Genomic DNA, 23,503 nt, shown 5'->3' with positions numbered 1-23,503 from the left:
ACAAAAAATAAACATTTTCTCATCAGAAACCAACATTAGTATGGATGAGTAAAGAAAGAATAACCATGCTGACAAACTTAACTATACAGGAACCTGGAAAACTCAAAAAGCTTGTCTAAGAGGAAAATGTGATTTAGTATCTCCTACCCATTTTAAAACATCAGTTAATCTTCTGGATTCTGAGAAAAGCTGTTCTCATAATATTTCCACTAAGAGCAGATGCACAAAGCCTCATAAATCTTGAGAGTTTATGTTTGTGCCCTTTCCGGCACAAATTTTGAGACCCAAGATAAGCTTTGGGTAAGCATCTAAAACTTGTGAGAGCTTATCCAGACTGAACTTCTGAAGCTTATCCATTGCTAATTGTCTCATCAAGCCTTTGCTTAAAGGATCAATAAGAGCACAGGATACAGCAACAGCTGCACCCTAAGTACCAGCTGTGTCAGCAGCTTGTTCCTACCATTGTGCAGTTTTGATGCAAAAGCTCTGGCTATCACAGGGCAAATTTCTTGCCTGTATTGAAATTATTTCCTTGTAGCTTTTAGAATTTCTGTAGCTGAGATGAACTGCAAAAAAGAAAGTTATAACTTTTAGATAGACTAATCTCTTACATGATATATAAAAGAAAATGCATATAAAAGTGAAATTAATCCTGGATGATGGCAATGTGTGGGCAAATGGAATACATATGGAGAACTTATGGTTTTTTTACTTTTCTGATATTCCCATCTTGTAATTTTTCTTCACTAACCATAAAACCATCCAGGTAGATAACAAAAAGGTCTCTTCCAAACAAAAGAAACCACACAAAAATAAGACAGGGCAAGACAGTTTCATAGAGTCAAACTTTATCCTGTGGAGGCTAATTATTTAAGTCTCTGGTCAGTTAAATAGCAGAGGCTCCTCCAGAGGGCTAGTGAGAGCTCATCTGACTTGAGACAGCTGGAAAGCTCTGTTGTTTTGCCAAGTTTCAGCCACAATGATGAGCTCACAAAGTTCACTGAAAACTCTAGAAAAGTCTAGTTTTTAAAATTCAGACTCATATATGACCCAGGCATATGAAGTCTGAATTTTGAAGTGACACAACTCACCAGAGATCTTTTGTGAAGGTGCCATTTCATCTCAAGATTTATGAGGCTTTGTGCGTATTTCTTTTATATCCTGCCTCGGGCTGCTTAAGAAATAGAAAAATATCTTGTTCTGTATTTCTTGTGTTCTGCTTTCAGAGTAATTCAAGAAGTGAAAATAAAAAATATAAAGGAATGTGTATGTGTATCAGTCAAACTGAGTTTTAAAGTTTCAGAGTTCAGATCATGTTTGGGGTGAGAGAGCAAGGATGGGAGTTCTTGTGCAATGCAAGCAGTCTTAGCCCTTACTTAACTTGTTTCCTATATTACTTAACTGTTTTCTTTAAAGCAGTTCTCACACAGACTTCCATGGGGAATGGCTGACACCTGTAGATCATTTCAAATCCATTAGGAGTCTTAAAGGAGGATCAGACAGGTGAAATTACACTGTCTGCAACTCCAGAATTTTCCTGCATACTATTTTTTAACTGTTTGTTTCATGTTTAGTGCTGAGCAACCGTATCAGAAAGAATCAAATAGAGAAGGGAACTGTTGGGGATTTTTTATGGTACCCCTTGAGGCGAATTAAACACACATTTGTGCTTAAATATAAAAAAAAACCTTAATGAACAATGCACTGGGCAGAGTCCTACCACAATACACAGTTCTACATGGAGTCTGCAAAGGTACATCACAAGCAGATTTCTCATGTATACTTGCACCACAGCACCAATCCTGAGCGCAGTTGCATGGGGCAAGTCAGCCTGGCCCTGGGTCTGTCCCCCAGCCGAGCTCTGCTGCCCAAAGGTGATCCCTGAGCTTGGGCCCCTGACTGCTCGCATTCCAGGATGGTCTACAAGACAATGCTAAGGCTGTTTCTTGTCACCAAGGGAAACTTCACTCTCTTGTAAGGAGTCTGTTCTGTCTCTGGCATTTCTGCTTCCAGCCAGCTTAACCCCTTCTTGCAGTTGGGCCTCCTTGCCCTTCATGCCAGATCATTCCTCAGTCACAAATTACCACTGCTGAGCAGTTACAATTAGAATTTCCTCTTGAGAAGTAAATGCTAACTGAGACCTTTTCCTGAACTGAATATACTGTGCATTTCTAGATTGGGTCTGTCTCTATGTATCCCATTCTTTCCCTGTTTCCCCAGTTGCCACCATCGTTCAGTGCCTCTAACCTAACAGGGATTTGCATTGATTTGCACATGTTTTACTTCTCCTCATTTTCCACAAACAAGAGCAGGAAAAGAAAGTGAGCAAGCCCTCGCTCTAGGCTGCCTGCTGTCCACAAAAGGGGTTAACTAATGTGCTTCATATGCTTTTTTCCCAGGAGGGTGCTCAAGTACTGAGAACACACAGCTAAAAATTTCACACATCTATCAGTCAGACTGCAGTGGATAAACTGCTACAATGTTCAATTCATGCCCAGACAGGTGCTGAGTGGTGGCAGGTTTTTAGGCCAGAGAAATGTTTTCCTTGGCACTTAGCCCCACATTCCTAATTCCATCCAGCGTGTTTTCATTTGGGACAGAACAATAACACATTGCACCAAGAAGCCAGCCAGTTAGCCATGAAGGGCTGGCATTTACTAGAAAAGCAAAACAGCTTTATCACATAACCCTACTCCTAGATCCAGAACATGGGGGGCGGGGAGGGAAATCTTCTAGCTGCGCTTTGTGTTGTCTAGCTTTTTCTGACTATAGAGCTGTTGCCTCGTTTGTCCTTGCAATGGGTATCTGGGGGAGGATAATCAGGGCTATTTCCTTCCATCAGCACATGAACTCTGCAATATCAACTCAAGTAGCAAGATGTCAAAAGAAACATTCACTGTAGTGAGTCTGCCAAATAGTAGCCAGACATTGGAAAAGACCTAACTAATTAGTACAGTTGCCCACCTTCTGCAGTGAAGGCAGTATGCGCATTCAAAGTGGGTTATTAACAGAGGTGAGAGAATTACTGGATTCACCAAAATGAAACTTGTCCTCTGGCCAAGTCCATGTGCATTAATCTTATCTGTGCTTAGAGTTGTGCTTTAAAAAAAATCATATAGTCCACAGCTGGAACAGACTGTTTAATCATTGTCAGAGCCATGATTAATCTCTAAAATTCCAGTTCTCTGTCTTGTGTTTGGTGGTAACACTTTCTCTCCTGTTTGTGTGGAGTTTTCCATTAAAGTTACATTGACATGGAAATACTACGTCCCTTCTGCACACAGTTGGGACTGGAAGAGACAGTGCTCCTGGAAACTGGAAACAAATACGATCCGGAAGCCTCATTCTCAGTGTGAAGACTATGCAGCAGATTCACCACTGACAGTTCCTGAATTTAACCTTCATGGCAAGGACATTGGCTCACTTGAAGGAAAAGACCTCTTCTCCTCTGCTCTGCAAATATGAAACCAACTCTATTACTTGTTTCAGCTGCCAAAAGAGCAAACCTCACCTACTCCCCAAAAAAGACATATTCATGACAGCATTTCAGGAGACTCAGACAAGACAGACATCATGTCTGAAATAAAAAGACAGAGTTTCTAGTCGGTGCTGTTGCCATAGCTGACTAGTGGAAATTCATTAAGCCTGACTACTTTTATTGTATGCCAGGGTGCAGAACAGAAAACAACATTAAGTTCTAACAATAACCTCGGACACTTTCTAAAAAGAAAGTTTCAAAATTTGAAAATACACGCTAGTGACACAAAAACAATTAATTTCAGAGTTGATGAGGTTTATCAATCATGAACAGCAGCAATTTAATTAACAAAAGAAATTAAAATCAAAAGGCCAAAGAACAAACTGCGGTGTAACCTACTATCTGTAATCTACAGGAAGAAAACAGAATAAAAGTTTGGGGAGGAAATGGAAAAAGTCTTTGCATTCAGCACAGTTAGAGAGGAGCTGAGTAATTAAATTAAGATCTTTTCTGTCTTAAAAATCTATAAAACTGAAGACTATGACCTTAAACTGGTATAATTTTGCCTCTTAGACTGATGTCGAGAAGGAACAACAAGCTCAATGCTGCCTCTCACTGGGCAAGCAACATCAATTCTGCACCATTCAGTGAGTTATAGCAGTGACCCAAAATCTTGCTCACTTCCTCTGTTGCCTTTCATCCCACCACAGCAGTGATATTTGCTAGAACCTTTCAGAGCCTGCATATTCCTTTCTTTTTTCTCAAACTAGTGCCAGCACAGCTCCCACTTGTTACTACAAAGTGCTTCTCCTTGACATGCCTTTCCTATGGAGCTAATCTATTGAATTCTTTGCTTCATCTATGCCAAAAATATTGTACAACAGGACAAAACAGTACCTTCTAAGTATTGCAAAAACAGTTGTCTGTCAAATGAGCATAGCATAACTGCCTGGGAATTAATGCAATGGGCTGAAAATAATTCTCCGCTCATCGGAATCTTTTCTAACCCAAGCATCAATCTACATGGCAACTTCCCTCTCTTCCACCCTCCGCCCCTCTCAAAAAAAGAATCTGATCAAATTTGGACTAGAAAATATAAATATCCCATAGGTTTACTGAGCCCATAACCAGTTTCTGTGGCTAACTATGAAGCCACCAATTCTGAAAATTTGTTAGATGAACAATTTAATCTTGAATCAAGGGCCATTTTATTTTTGTCTGATACACAGTTAGCATCCAGCTTAGTCTTTTCTGCAGCAAATGCTCATCTCCATGGTCATGCTAATACAGAATAAAAGTAATAAGAACTTGGTGAACAGTCTTGCTGCATTAAGTCTGCTTAGTCATGGAATAAAATACAACTTGCTTGCTCTTAATCTAAAAGGCCTTTTAGAAGAGGCACAGAGGAACAGCAAGCATACATGAAAGAAGGAACTAACCATGTCTTTAGGACGTTACATAGAATCATAGAATCATAGAATCATTTACGTTGGAAAAGACCTCTAAGATCATCGAGTCCAACCATAAACCTAACATGGCCATGTCCCTAAGTGCCACGTCTACACATCTTTTAAATACTTCCATGGATGGTGACTCAACCATTTCCCTGGGCAGCCTGTTCCAAGGCTTGATAACCCATTCGGTGAAGAAATTTTTTCCTATATCCAATCTAAACACCCCCTAGTGCAACTTGAGGATGTTTCCTCTTGTCCTATCAATTGTTACTTGGGAAAAGAGACCAACACCCATCTCGCCACAACCTCCTTTCAGGTAGTTGTAGAGCACGATAAGGTCTCCCCTGAGCCTCCTCTTCTCCAAGCTAAACAGTCCCTGTTCCCTCAGCTGCTCCTCATAAGAGTTGTTCTCCAGACCCTTCACCAGCTTCGTTGCCCTCCTCTGGACACGCTCCAGCACCTCAATGTCCTTCTTGTAGTGAGGGGCCCAAAACTGAACACAGTATTTGAGGTGCAGCCTCAACAGTGCCGAGTACAGGGGCATGATCACCTCCCTACTCCTGCTGGCCACACTATTTCTGATACAGGCCAGGATGCACCTGGGCACACTGCCAGCTCATGTTCCGACGGCTGTCGACCAACACCTCCACGTCCTTTTCTACCAGGCAGCTTTCTCCAAGCCTGCAGCGTTGCATGGGCTTGTTGTGATCCAATAGGACCCAGATATTTTCCTATCCATAGCCCACACCTTTCTTCATATGCTATTATAAACTTAGCTTTTAGATGGGTCAGGTATGCAACATGCATAATGTAAAAATATAGGTCCAAGTCATACAATTTACATCCAAATTTCAAATTTTCTAGTTTGCACCTATTTGAGACTATATATAATCAGAAAACTGTGCCTTAATATGAAGCCACTTTTCAGGATAACCAAAAAAACCCATCATTTTCATAGCAACTCCGGATGATTTTCAACCACAGAGAGCCAAAAAAAGCTTTGGGTCAGAAAGTTCTTGCAAGCAGCCCCAAGGGCCAGAGGAAAGTTCAAAAAGGCTGAAAGAAAGGGAAGGTTAGCTGACAGAGTTTTTAAGAGATTCAGCAAGACCAAATGTTTGAATTTAAGGCTCAAAATACAAATAAGTTATTTTCTATTTAAAAGACAAGTCTTTGAAAAAGACTCTATACGGAAGTTTGGGTTCTACTGTATCTTTTATGGTTCAACATATCATTCTGAGATTCTGCTACAGGCAGTACTCATACTAGAGACTATATCATGATTTCCAACAGCCTAACTAGCAAGATTTCCATATGACTTCTCTCAAACTTTTCTCCCAGAGACAAAAATGGACCCTACTATGCCCTAGACATAGTTTTCATTAAACAGCTTTTTTAAATCCTGGAGGAATGTCAAGACCTTAAGACTAGTTGTCCCAGCCTCCTGCAGTTAAGGCAACTTATTTATCCTTCTGATTTTTCTAAATCAGTATTAAAAAGGGAAAAAAAAAATTCTCTTTCTCTGGAAGCAACACTTCTGCAATGAGCTCTCAATGCCACAGGATGAAGCACCAGGAGATTACCAGGCAACTTTTATGTATCGGTAGAAAAAGCTCCACTTTCCCTCCATCCTTCCGCAATCCAGAATGGGCAAACAGTGAATGGGCTGGGAAAAATGACAAACAGAAAAGCACAACAGCAGAAGCTGCTGAGCAGGGCTGGCTCTTCTATTTTGCAACAAACTCTGAGTTTTGAATTATGTTTTCCACTGAAGCAGAAAAAAGAAACTTTAGAATGTTTTCACAGAAGATAATTGCATCAAATGTTTATGTTATAAAAAATAGCATTCTTTTTTGGAAGCATATTTTGCCAGAAATGTTTCTATTGGCTCAATATGAATTGGTATTGGCAGTAAGAGAAAATAAGGACATAAATTATTTCTCTTCAGGAACAAGCAAGGAGCAGGACAGAAACTATCACTCTCTGAATCATAAAATTCATCCCTCAAGGCTCCTTCTGGGAAACGTAACTAATAGAGGAAGTAAAAAATCAATTTAATTCCATATATGCAAAATTTCAGAGTTGTACGTTATCCAAATGAAAACATCATCATCACATAATTTATGTCCCAAATGTTTGCATTTGTGAGATCTTAATACATCGCACAGTCACGTACCAATGACTTTCTCACAAAAGCAAATTTAGGTTATTGAATAGGTCAAAAATATCAGTTGAATTTGCAGTTACCTCCCTAAGTCTTAAAAATCTTTCTTTCTTTTGATGTTGGAACATACTATGATTTAACCCCAACATGTGAAAATATCCTATTTGCAAAACATGCCTTCCCTTAAAAACAAAGAATAAGAACTATTCAGTCCTAATGATCAGATTACACGTGTATATATCATGTTAAAAGACAAATGTGTTAAATGATATGATAGTACTTTATAAAAAATTATTTGTCACTTCAACTTAAAATAAACAGAGTCAAGCCTGCTACATTATTACATAAGTAAGTTTACTCAGGTTCTAGTGAAAAATTACTGGCAGCACTGGCACAGCATACTGGCAGCATCCCTAATAATGAGCATTCTTTCCCTATTTATTTCCATTTACATCTAAGGAAAGACAGACTGATCATCCCACAGAAGGAAAAGATGTATGAGAACTACCAAATTATTTAGGAAAATACATTATTTCAGGACTTAATAACATTTACATTAGAATAAGGAAAAATGAACTCAAATGTTCTATTCTTTATGGAGCTATTTTGTATTAATCTAATTGTAAAAAAGAAATGAAGCCTTCCTGCTGAAAAGTAACAAGGCTATGCAATTTATTCACAATAGTTTCCTGACTAAACGGCATTTTTCCCCCCAAAGCTATCTAAGAGCTCAAATAGTAGCAGCACATCTCCTTATAAACTAAATTCTCACCCATACCAACATGGAAGAAATGTCAAGACATAATTTTATCATTCATAGCCAGATAGCATGAGGTTTTGTAGAAGACAGTACTTTTGTGGTAGGACATGCATTGTCTACCTGTTAGCAAGCAGAAAATACATCAGGAGTTTCTTTTCTGCTGATGCTTTAAAATGAACTAAATACAGAGTGGTAAGTTCAATTCCCACAGAACTTTGTCAAATCTTCCCAACAGAGCATGATTCATGTATGTGAGTTCTGCCTGCCAGTCTTTTCAGCAGCTACTGCTGCATCTCAGTTATGATGCCTCAACTCTCCCAATGCCCCATCCTGGCTGCAGCTTGTTGCCCATTTGGGACCCCCTACCAACTACACCTTGTACATGGAGCCTTAGGAGGAGGCAAAAGGTACAAATTGTTTCCTGTTGCCCTCAAATTGTTCTTTTTCTTGCACACGCGACTTCATGCTTTAGTCTGTATGACAGAGAGGACCTTGCTAAGTCTCTACTACTAACAAGCACACTCTGTTCAATTTACAAGATGCAGTTATTTCCAATGGTAAACATTGGAAGTTTGCAGAATGCAGTGATATAACTGAAGGCACAGAGTGGAGAGCTGGAGTTAATAGGAAACTAAAGCAATATAGAAACTAATCTGCTATGACTCAATGGATTTGTGCTTGTAACTTACCTTGGGCAAGATACTTAAAGTGATTTAACAACGTAAAACTGCATGTGTTTCTGTAAGGGGATTTTTAAATGTCCTTCAACAGATTAGGCATGTAATTTCCACTGAAATTAAAGTATATTAGATTCCTAATCTTGTTTGCTACTTCTGAATCCCATACATGACTAGCTGGTACTTACCACTTTTGAAAATATGAGCGCGGAGAATAGTTTGAATTCCCCTTTGGCTCCTTAAATCAACAGCTACTCCATTAATTAATCCTCTACTTAGCCTTTTCTTCGATAAAGTACAACAAATCCTAGTATCTTTGGTATTCTACATTCCCAGCTTAAAATTGGAAGAATGTAGTCATAAAAAGAAAAGCTTACTTAACAAATTTCTGGCACCCTTGCAATGATTATAATACTTATTTCACATGTCTTTCTTTAGGGTCCATGCAATTTTTTTTTTCCAGAAGAAAAGTGTTCAGAGTCAATTATTTTCTTATAAATGATAGGAAAAATGTTTTATGTTGGCTTTCTCCTTAGCTTTAATTTTCTTATTGTGCAAAAGCAACACTCTCAAACAAGTTTTATTTTTTAATTCTTTTAATCAATATATGGTTCTGAAAGACAAGCAGTTAAGACCAAGCATTTCTTTGCTATTTTTCCAGTGCCATCAAGCTAATTATTACCACATTACAATAATAGAAATATTTCTGCATTAAGTGCTCAATTTTTTCTCCTCCTAGGTCAATCAACATGTATGTTGGAGGAAAAAAAAATCACATTTACTTGTCACTTACATTGGTTTCAGCTCAGTGTAACAACAACATAAGTGAGAGATAAGTTAGAGCTGAACCACGCCATTGATCCAAGACAGTTTAAGATCAGTACAGACTGAAGGGAAGAAAAAAAATGAGAGAGAGAGAATGTGTGTGTTCCTGGAAGTGTGGGAGTGTTGTAGCAATGCCTCAGGTTGTGTTAAATATATTCAGAATTCTATTGTAATTACTATCAGATTAATTATTCTTATTCATAGACTGTTTATTGAACAGTGAGTAGATATGAGAGTATCCTATAGGAAGTGGCTTCTCTTCAGGTGGTGATCTTAATGTTTTCTTTGAAAGTGCTGTCACGGTCCATTTGGATCTCTCCAATTTACAGGACAACATACTCTGTGATTTAAACTTTATTTCATGAGCTCATTAAGAAATGCAGCAAACAAACATGATAAACAGGGGCCCAATCCCCTTTTTCCCAGACCAGTCTAGTATGTGAATTCACTTATTCACCATTCAAGTCATAGAGTTTCATAACTTGTAACCTGTAACTCTTACTATCGAGCACTTGTGAGGAAAAAAAAAAGAATTATTTACCTAGCTGACGGTGAGAGTGCTCATCCTTCCACCTCCGTCACAGTGCAGGCGTCTCCTGGGTCACACTGGGAAACATGAAAGCCTCAGGAGCCCAGCTGCTGTTGTATCCGCTTCAAAAGCTTTCTGGGTAAGCTGACGTTTTACACCTTCCAGTTTGGAGGATTGGTCTGTACCATTTCCATAAGTTAGTGGATTCTGACAAAACTGCCAGACATAACGTGATTTCTGCAGGAGACAGCAATTTTGCAGGAGAGAATGGCTGCATAATGGCCCTTTAAGTCTGTCTGGCCACCTGTCCTATCTATGTGGTGCTCTGGCTTTGACCTAGTGGCACTGCTCCCAGCATCCGTCAGGCCTTAGCATGAGCTGACTTAGCCAAAATCTAAGCAGGAGCTGAGTGAACAGTCACAGGTGCTCCATAGTTCCAGTCATTCAGTCACTGGGGGGAAGGAACAAGCCAACTAAAAATACTTTATAGCCAGACAGGAAACTTCTCACAAATAGCAACTAAATAAGAAGATGGTAGAGCAGAATTTAAATGTTCTGTATCCTACTTTGCCTTCTTATTGGGGCTAAAGAGTAAAAAAGAACCCAATCCTTTTCTGGGGGGAGGAGGGGGTCGGAACAGTATTTAATCGAGCTTTTGATTCCTTACTTTTGTGAAACATACAAACTATAATTCCTCACAGACTCCACAGAAGAAACTGAAATGAATGTATTTTCAGATTTTCAGTTTTCTTAATTTAGCAGCTTTAAACTATAGATCAATAGGGCTTTCTTACAATTAAAAGTTGTGGTGGTTCTATAAAAATAAAGGAAGTTTAACTTGGTTAAAAATTTAGTCTCCTTGTCTTTCACTTTCTCTGAAACAGTAGGAAGATTTCAGTCAGGCCTAGTAATTACAGGAGAGTCAGGATGTTAAAATTAGAATGCTTTAACGGAGGAAATAAATGAAGCACTATCTATATACACAGTATAATACTTTTTTTAAAACAGGAATTAGAATCAGTTACTTCTATGATGGATATGGTTACTACTATGATGGAATATGACTCACTACATGACCAAACAGAGACTAAATTCCATTTTTTGCTATATTCAAATCTACAATTACTGTTTGCACAACCATGAAGTCCACTAGTAGACATGTATGTAGTATTTGTGTAAGTTGGGTGTACTGTAACCAGTTACAATCCTTACATCCTTGTCAAATGTTGCACAGTAGCACATTTAAATCTAGTTCAGCTGTGGCCAATTCTTGGCCATTCTACAGAAACACTGATAACATAGTTGTAGGACCAAGAATATGTGTTCCAACATACTATGGTATTTTTCTGTGAAAAGCCTTTGCTTTTCTCCATTCATTCCATGGCTTCCTCAACTTCTGTTGTCATAACTACCAAGGCATCCCATACCTTACATAGTCAAACACCTTTCCTTGTTCAGTTTTTAAACAAACATGTCTCATCAGAAGTTTGAAAAAAAATATTGTTATTAAAACACAGGTAGTGAAAGACTGGTGTTAATCATGTCTACAACATCCATTTAGGATTTGACTTTGTGTACATAATTCCATAAATCTATGCCTTGATAACCTTGTTTCTGAAACAGGTTTCAAAATGTTTTTTTCTTCATCAATAATCAGAAGCGTAAGGTCAGATCCTAGTACCTGTATTCAATCTAGATAATACTTACTCAAGCCTAGCCTCACTTGGTCAGTCTTGGGACAACTCAAGCAAAGAATGTGAGATTCTGGCTCTTAATTTTAAGTAAACTAACAATCAAGGTTTGAATTTTCAAAATAGTCTAAAATTACTTAAAAGGAACAATCACTTAATAGAATTTAGGAACATAATTCTCTTAGGCTTCTCTGGAAGTCAGGGACTCAAACATGTTTTAATTATTTTTAAAAATAATAACAATAAATATGGTTTGAATTATTTCTTCATTAATGCCTGAGTTGAGTCAGAATCAAGATGTTATTCAAGTATGGCAAAGTAAACAAGAAAATCTTTTCAATTGGCTTTCTTTGCTTGTTTAAATATGGTGTCCAAATAGCTTAGTTTTGTCCACTTGCAATAATATATTTTAGTAAAACTAGTTTTTCCATTAATCGCAACTGTTCTAAACACAAATCTGTGTTTCAGTTATAAAATTAATTGACAGAAAACCAAATACCCAGAAAATATATAAACTATGTGATCTCTATTCCCTGACCACTGTCCCACACACCCAATATACAAATAGCTCCATGCTGTTGAGGCATTTGCCTTAACTACTCACACTTCATATAGCAATACAAGAAGTCACATGACATAACACTCTTAATGGCAAGGTCCAATGCAGCAATTAAGCTGCAAATATGTTCAATTAAATCTTTGAACATTGTGTGCGCAGTGTTTTCATTCACAGTATGAGAGAAACACAGCACAGTAAAGCTTTGACTAAAAGTCAAAGCTAACAGGAGCCACAGAAAACCCACAACTAGCAGAGCAGTTCTGCTTTGAAAAGTGGTTAGTAAACAATAGCACTTTCTTGGCAAGTAAATGGACCTGATCACCCTATATATGAAAGCAGATTTGTTAATTTCTCTAGCAAAAAAGAAATACATGCACACTTGTCAATTCTGCATATAGATAGAGTACATGTATTTGAACCCTTTGAACATAGAAAGAAAATTAATGGATGAATCAGGTAATGTACTTGGAATAATAAGTACTTAGGATAACATTGAAAACTGTGGTAAATTTGCTATTCTGCTTCAGCTGCTCACTGTGACCTCCAAACAAGTTACCTAGATTCTTTCTACTTGTGAGACTAAAAGCAGAACAAAGTATGCTACACATTGCATGAAGAGTTCACTTTCTGCCCATTCTGCTTGTTGTGCTTTGCAAAAACTGAGCTGAGGATATCTGTGTGCATACTGTTGGCTTCCATACAGCCCTCTGTCCAACCTTTATAGTGGGAGTAGGCCTGCAAATATGGTCCCTAAATTTGCAAAACTACTCCTGAATATAGTGCATGCTGGTGTGGGAATAATTCAGGTGAGAGGCTAACCTGTCAAAATTGAAATTCTTGACAACAGGCTCAGATCCATTAGCCTAAAACAATGTGTACAAATACCTTTTCGCTCTTAGCATTTTAGGCCCAGCATAAGTGAAATGTTCCCATATAGGCATGAAAAATATTTTTTTTCCTCCTCAGGTTGTACATGGGTTGTTATTCTGCCTCACCAATGACTGACAGAATTCCTTATTTATCTTTTGTTGTGGAATCTGCACTAAAGAAGCACAAGCCAGAAAGGCTGCTTAGATCCCAAGACTTGATGTGCAGGAAAGGTCATTAGGAAAAAAAAAGCCTTTCTTTTTACAGAAAAATCACAGAATTCCACAGTAGCATTCTTTAGGGAGTCACCTCTCAGAATTCAGCTGCTGTGGGAGAGCCCCTGAAAAACATAATCTACCATAATGCAAATATTGGCATGAGATATATGAGGAAGAATTTTAGATGGGAAAATGCCTACAGGCCTGGCTGGAGTGAAAAAATAAACAAAATATTCTGAAGCAGAAGGAGAATGTTTGAGCACCGATTTGTCTAGATTAAGGGCTGTACTGTGGTTAGTCCTGCATGGATGCACATAGAGGGAGGTGTACTAGAAGGACCAAATTTTCCCTGTTAAGGGGGTTTTGATTAGTATTCTTTAATATTGTTTAGTAATATTAATTAGCATATTTAATATTGCTTAGCAATTAAAAAATATCACAGAAGTCAGGGTGGTCTAGCATCAAAAGTGGCTCCAATACACTAGGAAGATGGCTGTAGCCCCTGCCTGTCCTATTTCTACATAGATCAGCATGGCCTACTGGGCAAACTTGAGGCATGCCTCCTGCTACAAAAGGTAGTACTCTAAATCACCCCGAGGCATTCTGGATTAGCAAACTAGAGTGTCCTTACCGCCTGTACAACACATTCAATGTTAGAAACTTAATCTCCTTATTCAGCATGGTAAAGTAGAGAGAATGCTAGCATAATAGCCTAGTTCTTCTTTTTTTCTTGCTGATTAGTCATTTAAAAAAAAAGATGTTGAAGTTCTTTAAAATTAAGAAGAAAGATTTTTTTTTTTACTTTAAATAAACCTCAAAAAGCACAGGCTACATCTGCCTTCTTGCTGGCTTCTGAAGCTGGGAAGTTAAAAAAAAAACAAAACCAACTTGCAACCTGAATCTGCTAAGCACCCCACAAATCTTTGAAAATATTTGTGTGAAAATTTTGTATAAAATTTTGTATAGAGCTAATTTCTATAAATTTTTACCAATTTGGTTGATTTGTCATCCAAACACATTCAAAAATATAAAGCTATATTTTCAATCAAAACAGGTAAATGTGACCTGATAAACCACAAAAACCCAAGCAGACAAGGGATACACTTTTTCCATTTGAACTGTTCAAAGTCTAGCCTGATTAGCTTGTAACTATGTTTGCTCAAAAACTTCACAGTCAGACTAGCTGTATCTACCTGATAAGCCTGTGAATTGAAATGCTGAAGAAGGCCACATACATTTCCGATTTCACAGTGGATACCAGACAGGAAAATTCTCAGTGTCTAGAGAAATCACAGACACAAAAAAAAAAAAAACAGACAAAAAATATAAAGGGAATAAAGGTAAGTCTTCAATAAATGGAATTTCCTTAAGGATAGGGAAGTGGTAGTATTATTAAGACAGAAATTCAATACTACTAGCACCGATCTACTCTAAAATCCCGCAATGTGGAAAACAATGTATTGCTACATTTTATTTTCTTTCTTTTTTTATATATTTTTATTTTTATATGAAGGGAAATAGGAGAAAATACCATGGTTGCTCACATCACCTCTTGTGGATCATTAAAGAAAATGCTCTGAAATATCAGGCCATGACAACATTTTGATACCTAAGTAAGGACAGTATGTTTTGGCTTTGATGGATAAAAGAATGCTTTCATGTTCAGAATAGAACAGACAGCAGCTCTTAGTCATTAAAATTTCCTTAAGCTTGTCTAGGAAGTAAGGTTTTGAATGTAATATTCAGAATATTTCTAACATGAGGAAGGTACAGCATCAGTATTCAGGAGTTCAGCTTTATATTTCCTGGAATTCTTAAAGTCCAGCACAGAACAGTTATGCAATGACTCAGTGTACTAGGAACTAAAACAGAGATAATACAACACATGATTATACATCTGGGACTGTATTTCACACAGGTGAAAGGCTAAGAAAATGTGCACTTCCAGATACTAACATGCTAAGCAAGCGAAGTAGGCAACATCCACACAGAAAGTAAACTGTGACATGGATGAAGATGACCCTGCCAGAATGCTTGGCAGAATCCTGGATAAAATCCCTTCAGAATAACTATGAGCATTAGAGGTATCCTTCTATCACAGGGAATATCTAAAACAGTGAAGCAGACATGTAAAAGAAGTCTCTGCAAAATGTTAACACTGTAAAAAAGAAATCTCTGCATATTAATGTGATGCTGATGAGACATTTTAGCTGAAGTTATTTGCCTATATAAGTTTCAGATGTACAGAACAGATCCCTACGCTTCTAGGATTCTTAGGATATTCAAATGATAATGTGAACTTTCTCATTTTGCAATGCAAAACATTTACTAAAAACTGTAAACTGGGGTATAATAAAGTTACTTTCTGTTCCATACTGCCTCAACTAGAGGCTTTGAAAGTATTCACAAATATTAAGTCCAGGGCTTAACTTTAATAAACCATGTAGCTCTTTGCTTTGCTAAATCAGGATTTCAGTGAAGGAAGGCAGATTTGTCAAAAATGCTTAAGGACACACAAATCCCATTTATTTGGCACTTGTAAGTTGTGTGCTGAATTCCCTTAGATGCTTTTGAAATCCATACCTTCACGCCACCAGACTCTTCTTTCTTCTGTCCTCCCTTCCGTTAGTACATCCATCAAAGCTAAAAGTAATTTATCCATCAAAGCTAAAATTAAGTTATTTCTTAAGTACTACAGGTGGGAGACATTCTAATATAAATGTCTGACAAAGCTTTTACTTTATTCCATCATTGTAATGAGGTTGCTTTAATATATAAATAGATAAATTTATTTCAAAACATTACTTTTCCATCTTAGTAGGTATTTGAATCACAAAAAAAAAGTACCCGTAATTGTTCTGCAAAAAACAGTACTATAGGATGAGATGTCTACTAGAATCATAGAATCATAGAATCATTAAGGTTGGAAAAGACCTCTAAGATCATCAAGTCCAACCATCAACCCAAGACCACCATGCCCACTAAACCATGTCCCTAAGCACCACATCTACACATCTTTTAAATACTTCCAGGGTTGGTGACTCAACCACTTCCCTGGGCAGCCTGTTCCAATGTTTAACCACTCTTTCACTAAAGAAATTTCTCCTAATGTCCAATCTAAACCTCCCTTGGTGCAACTGGAGGCCATTTCCTCTCATCCTATCTCTAGTTACTTGGGAGAAGAGACCAACCCCACCTCACTACAACTTCCTTTCAGGTAGTTGTAGAGCACAATGAGGTCTCCCCTCAGCCTCCTCTTCTCCAGTCCCTGTTCCCTCAGCCGCTCCTCATAAGACTTGTTCTTCAGACCCTTCACCAGCTTCGTTGCCCTCCTCTGGATACGCTCCAGCACCTCAATGTCCTTCTTGTAGTGAGGGGCCCAAAACTGAACACAGTATTCGAGGGGCGGCCTCACCAGTGCCGAGTACAGGGGCACGATCACCTCCCTGCTCCTGCTGGCCACACTATTTCTGATACAGGCCAGGATGCCGTTGGCCTTCTTGGCCACCTGGGCACACTGCCGGCTCATGTTAAGCCAGCTGTCAACCAGCACCCCCAGGTCCTTTTCCGCTGGGCAGCTTTCCAGCCACGCTTCCCCAAGCCTGTAGCGTTGCATGGGGTTGTTGTGGCCGAAGTGCAGGACCTGGCACTTGGCCTTGTTGAATCTCATACAGTTGGCCTCAGCCCATTGATCCAGCCTGTCCAGGTCCCTCTGCAGAGCCTTCCTACCCTCGAGCAGATCAACACTCCCGCCCAACTTGGTGTCATCTGCAAACTTACTGAGGGAGCACTCAATCCCCTCATCCAGATCATTGATAAAGATATTGAACAAGACTCTTCCTTACTACCTAAGGGAGCTGCCATCATAATTTTCAGGTCACTTGATGCAAGTTTTCAATATGTTAAAAATGTAGGATTTTTAAGGGTCGTTCCTCTTCAGTAGCAATGTAAATGCAGAGTAAATCTACCAGTCTTTTAAAACTTCCCATTCACTTTTTGCTAGCAAATGTTATTTTTTCCTTTCTTATTATTTTAACTTGATTACACTTATTCCAAATATGTAATAATGTGATTGAGTGTAGAAGTTGGTGAGCACTGAACTTGGTCAATTTTCTAACCAAGATATATCCAACTGGTAATTTACACCACAGTTTATGTCTATACTCATCTCAGCCGAGTGAGAGCAGACATTGCACTAGGTTGAATTCAGCTCAGAATCACATAGCTTTTTTTTGAGGAGGCAACAGAGGGACATAAGATGAAAAAATAGCCATGTTGTTAAAGCATTGACTTAGACCTCAGGAATTCCAGGCGTCTGTCACAGACTTCATATCAAGTATTGGGAAGTTCACATGATCTCTCTTAAATCTTTCTTTTGAGATCAAATTAAACTGTTCTTAAAATCCATGAAACCTCCACTTTCTCCCATACCACTTCAAAGAAAGAAAATCAACCAGGGCCTGGGGACAATGAAATTGGAGCTACCTTAAAGCTTTCCCTTATCCTTTAACAATAGTACAAAACTTTTTAAATTCAGAGGTTCACCACTTTTTTTTTTCCCCTTTATTTTAAATAGTGTATTTTAGATTTTCCATTTCAGCCAGAAAGGGATGTCCGAATACCACAGACTATTCTTCTATAAGTTTTCAACTCAGTCAAATCTAGGGAATACTGAAAAGCTCATGACAAATCTGGTTCTTGATAAATTTCCTACCCAATTTCCATATCAAAGAAATTCTAATGAGTTCGCTTTAATTTAGAATTAATAACCCTACCTATCTAAAGGAATCTCCAAACCTCCAGGCAATCCAAAGTAAGCCAGAGCTTACAGGGTAAACTTGTATTCTCATTACCAGCTAATTAGCAACTTTCTGTCCATCCTTGTTGGATGTTGCCCTCACATATAAATACTTATCTTCCTTTATAGAAAGATTTCAGAAGTTAGCATTCTGTCCTATTCCCTGCTGGCACTTTTTGGGGGTCTTCAAAGTAATGTGCTATTTCCTTTCTTTAGAAGTTTAACAAGGAATTCCCCAACTGTTCCAGTAGCCAAACTTTCTGAACAGTGTATTTTCAATATTTTGCATTCTTGTAAGTACAGCATATGGGTGGGCAGGGTTAAAAATAAAAAATTGAAATAGCCAGCTAAATCTGAATTGGATTAACAGGACCTTGAAAAGCCCTGCAGAAAGAACTGATCAAATTACATTGTCTGGAAGGAGCACTGAGGTAAAAATGTGTGTATATACACATACGCACGCTTAGGAACAGTAGAAATTATTTATTCCAAGTATAGAAGAAATATACTGTAGCAGATTCAAATTGATTTACTTAATAGCGCTGGTAGTGTTGGCAATTTATAGCACTTAGCACATGTCATTCTGGGATCAATACAGCAAGCCATGTTAACTCAGCTGTATTTCTTTATGTTTTATATCACTTCTATGAGCTTTTCAATCACTAATAAACCTGTCCCCCAACTAGCTAAGAAGGCAATATGACAACAGATTGGAAAAGTAACCAGATATTTTATGGCCAGTCAAAAAAAGGAAGGATCAGAAGCTTTTCAAAAGGTGCGTACTAATAGGCACGTCTACTTTATTCTTCTGCCAATCTAGTTTAGGAAAAAAAGCTTGTTTCAAAGCTTTATCCATTTTCTCCTCTGTTCAGAACGTGATTCCTGTAATTCTTATGGCATCTAATTATATGTGCAATGCATTTAATTTCCATTGCATAAATGCTGCTATACTATAAATTTATTAACTGGTCCGATTTTATTTTGTTTAGTGACTTTCCCAAAACCTCCAAGATCTTATGCTAAGACATCTTATTGTCTAAACCCTCAGATTGCTATTACTTTGTTCCTGGAATAAAGAAATATTTCTAAAAATCTAATAAAAGTTTAAGTACAGAATCGGAAAGAAAATCTATTAGAGGCCATGTAGAAGTAGGGCAATGCAAACAAGTAGGAAATAGCCATTCACTACAAAGAAATAAAAAGAACATGGTCCACGTACTGAGAACTTCTGTGGAAATCTTACATATACATCATCATGGCTATTGTATCTTTGGGTCCATCTACTGGCCTTGTATCTTATTACAACTTTAGATTGGAGTGTATTGTACAGGATGGCTAATGATTTTTAGTCAACTAGCGTGTAGGTTAGTGATTACATAACGAAGTGACTTAGTTTGACCATCATTTCTGGACTGACTTTGGGGATTTCCTAATGCAAACTCCAGTTCACACAGATACTACATATATAAGATTTCTGGAAACTATTAGCTGCATGGAATGCACTGAATTAACTTTGTTGTAAATACCATCGTTTAATGTTACTAGGATCTGCCAGTGGTGCTGTGGCCCATTATTCTTATGTCACTTTTTTTTTTTCTGAATATATAAACCTCCATAGGTTTTATACTCATCAGTTTAAGTATATCCTAAACACATAAAGCATTATGATTTTCAACCCATTCACAATTTATGAACGTTTCATAACTTTCTAATGAAAGTGCAGACCCTTTTATAATGAACATAAGCTGACTGACAAGCAACTTTGTTTCTCTGTTGTCTGTCATACAGTCCTCACAAGCACTCGGAAGTTCTGTCCTACATGGAGACAAAGCAACACAGGCCAAGGAAACATCTGTTACAGCCCACCTGCCCTTGACTAGAACCAAAAAAATTAGCTGAACCTATATTATCCCTCTTATTGTCTAAACTGTTCAGAACAGTCAGCTTTTCTGAAATGGAAGCGCCCACTTAAGTACAGATACATACATTTTAAACTAGCTAATATATGTAACAATTATAGTGGTGTTTCACAGTGTGTTGGATTTATGTGGCAAGGTTTTCGTAGAGGGGGGGGCTGCAGGGGTGAACTCTGTGAGAAGATGCCAGAAGCTGCTCCCGTGTTGGACAGACCCAGTTCCAGATGGCTCCAAGATGGACACAATGCTGGCCAAAGCTGAGTCAATCAGCGATGTTGGTAGCGCCTCTGTGACAACATATTTAAGAAAGAGTAGAAAAGCTGCACCACAGCAGCTAGTGGAAAAAGGAGAGAGAATATGTGAGAGAAACAACTATGCAGACACCAAGGTCAGAGAAGAAGGAGGGGGAGGATGTGCCGGAGCAGAGATTCCCCTGCAGCCTGTGGCGAAGACCATAGTGATGCAGGAGGTCCACAGTGGAGCAGATATCCACCTGCAGCCCTGAAAGAAGCCGCAGCCCGTGGAGAGCCTGGCTGGAGCAGACTCCTGGCAGGAACTGCGACCCATGGAGAGGAGCCCACGCAGGAGCAGGTTTTCTGACAGGACCTGTGACCCACGTTGGAGCAGTCCGTACCTGAAGGACTGCATCCCATGGAAAGGACCATGCTGGAGAAGTTCTTGAAGAACTGCAGCCCAATGGAAGGACCCACACTGGAAAAGTTCATTAAGGACCCCAGCAGAGGAAGAATGTGAGGAGGAAGGAGCAGCAAAGACAACACGTTATGAACTGATCACAACCCCCTTTCCCCATCCCTCTGCGCTGCTTGCTGGGAGGAGGTAGAGAAGTCAGGAGTGAAACTGAGGCTGGGAAAAAGGGAGGGGTGGGTGGAAGGTGGTTTTAGATTTGTTCTTATTTCTCATTATCTTACTCTGATTGGCAATAAATTAAATTAATTTCCCCAAGTCAAGTCTGTTTCCTCCATGATGGTAATTGTTAAGTGATCTCCATGTCCTTATCTCGACCCATGAGCTTTTCATTGTATTTTCTCCCCCTGTCCTGTTGAGGAGGTGGAGTGATAGAGTGGCTTGGTGGGCACCTGGCAGCTAGCCAACATCAACCCACCACTTCCAGTTGGCCCAATAAGCAGATTAAAAACCAGACGAGGACCCCAATTACATGCTTTTTGCTGAACCTCTTAAAGCTGAATCTCTCTGTTACTTAATTAGATAAATTATGTCCAGTGGCTATGTCTTCCACATTTCAGCCACACCTTTGATTTAGTAAGTGGACAAATAGGAGAAAACCAGCATGTACTGCAAACCACGTGGCAGCAAAGCAGAAACAGCAAAACATCAATTGAGAATGTCCACCTGGTATGAAGGGAGGCCAAGAGCTCTTGCAATAGTGAATTTGGTAACAATGTCTGCATAAGGATTGCTGAGCTTTTGCATCGGATATGTGACATTATTAAATTGCAATTTCTAATTGATACACAGTACTTAATATATTGTGACACTAGTTTTGAAGTATAAAATTTATCTCATAGAGAAATGTATCATCACTCTTGAATTCATGGGATTCAAATAAGCATGAGTATTACTGCACAGGTATTATCTTGTGCCAGGAGTAACTTGTGTCATAAAGTGAGTGGCAAAAGCTGGATCCTGCCATTTTGAGTGCAGATGTGCAGTCACAAGAACTCACCCTTCAAGAGGAAATCAGAATACCTTCCCAACTACCAGTTAGCACATTTAATGAAAAACATTTTAAATGAACTATTTATGCATAATTTGGGGCATTCCTAGCAGTCAAAAGCATGTTATATAAAGCATAATGAAAGTTCTCTCTACATATTTCAGGGCACACAAACTGAAAGCAACATTCTTCCTCCACCATTTTGGCCAATTAAGGTATATTATTCTAAGAAGCAAGCCAAGTTCTCTCAAACTTTTATTTTTTAAGCATAAAAACCTGAATATTTTTTCCATTTTTTTCTCCTCTAAGTTTTAGTTATCAAAAGAAAAAAAACTTAATGGCTAATCAAAAGTCTTTCTCTGCAGGAACACAACAAATAAAGAGGTATTCTGTTAAAAAGTAATACTTAATTTAGAAAATACAAGAGTATCATTTAGAAACACTTTTATAGCACTACTTGGTGATGCAGGAAACTGCTAAGATATGAGAAAAAAATCTAGACAACCATTTCAAATCTAGACCAGTGACTTTTGTTCTAACAGGTTCTTTCCAGTCTGTTTTCTATACTTCTAAGTCTGTACCATGGCAACAACTTAATAGATATTCTCTGGTGTTTGAAAGTCACATATGACAATGCAGTATAAAATGTCCCAACAGCTCCAGCTCAGAACATCTGCACAAGTCAATGAGGGGAACTCAAGCACTAAAGCCGGTGTACTGATTTTGGTTGTGCTGGAATTAATTTTCTTCATAGCAGCTCATATGGTGCTATATTCTGGATTTGTGACCAAAACAGTGTTGATAACACACCCATATTTTAGTTATTGCTAAGCAGTGCTTACACAGCATCAAGGACTTGTCTGTTTCTCACACTGCCCTGCCAGTGAGTAGGCTGGGGGTGTACAAGAGGTTTGAGGGGGGCACAGCTAGGACAGCTGACTCCGACTGACCAAAGGGACATCCCATACCATATGGTGTCATGCTCAGCAATAAAAGCTGGGGGAAAGAAGAGGGAAGGGGGGATATTTGCAGTTATAGAGTCTGTCTTCCCAAGTAACTGTTATGCGTGATGAAGCCCTGCTTCATCAATGGCTAAATATCTGCCTGTCGATGGGAAGTCCTGAATTAACTCCTTATTTTGTTCTGCTTGCACGCACAGCTTTTGCTTTACCTATTAAAATGTCTTTATCTCAAGCCATGAGTTTTCTCACTTTTACACTTCTGATTCTCTCTCCCATCCCACTGCAGGGGAGTGAGTGACCAGCTGTGTGGGGCTTAACTGCCTACTGGGGTTAACCCATAACAGCTGGGCTAGCAATGTGGTGCTCCTAAGCTAATGTATGTTGTATCTCAGGCATGTACTGTAATAAGTATATTATATATAGTCCTGACACAATTTACAACGTCTCTAGTTTGGATGTTCCAGGGCTACACTACCTTGCACAAGCGTAAATGTGCTTAAAGAGATGAAACAATAACACAAAGATGCAGATTTGCTGAGTCTCACATGCCTAACAGATTTTGATGCTTAATTCTTATGCTTAACTCTCAGTGGGAGTTATGAAGCTTTTGTAGGTCTGGGCCTAGAGGATCATGAACAATCAATAATGGCAAAACAGACTCCACTGAGGTATGCTGAAAAAAGAAGTATAAAATTTACATTATTTCTTTTACCGTATGGTAGTAGAGCAGATCTTCAGTTTTTAAGGTTATAAATCAGCTTTCACGGCCACTGACCTCCCTAAAAAAAAGCACACTAACATGTACCTGTCAATAGACCATATTTCTTTGATTCTATTCTTCTCAAATATTCAACGGAGAGAAGTCTGTGTGGAACCAATATATAAAATTAATGACTAACTACTAGAGAAAAT

The sequence above is a fragment of the Calonectris borealis genome, chromosome 2 (assembly GCF_964195595.1).
Source record: "Calonectris borealis chromosome 2, bCalBor7.hap1.2, whole genome shotgun sequence".
Taxonomy (NCBI): Eukaryota; Metazoa; Chordata; class Aves; order Procellariiformes; family Procellariidae; genus Calonectris; species Calonectris borealis.
The sequence above is the reverse complement of the archived record's forward strand: the minus strand, read 5'-3'. Positions refer to the sequence as shown.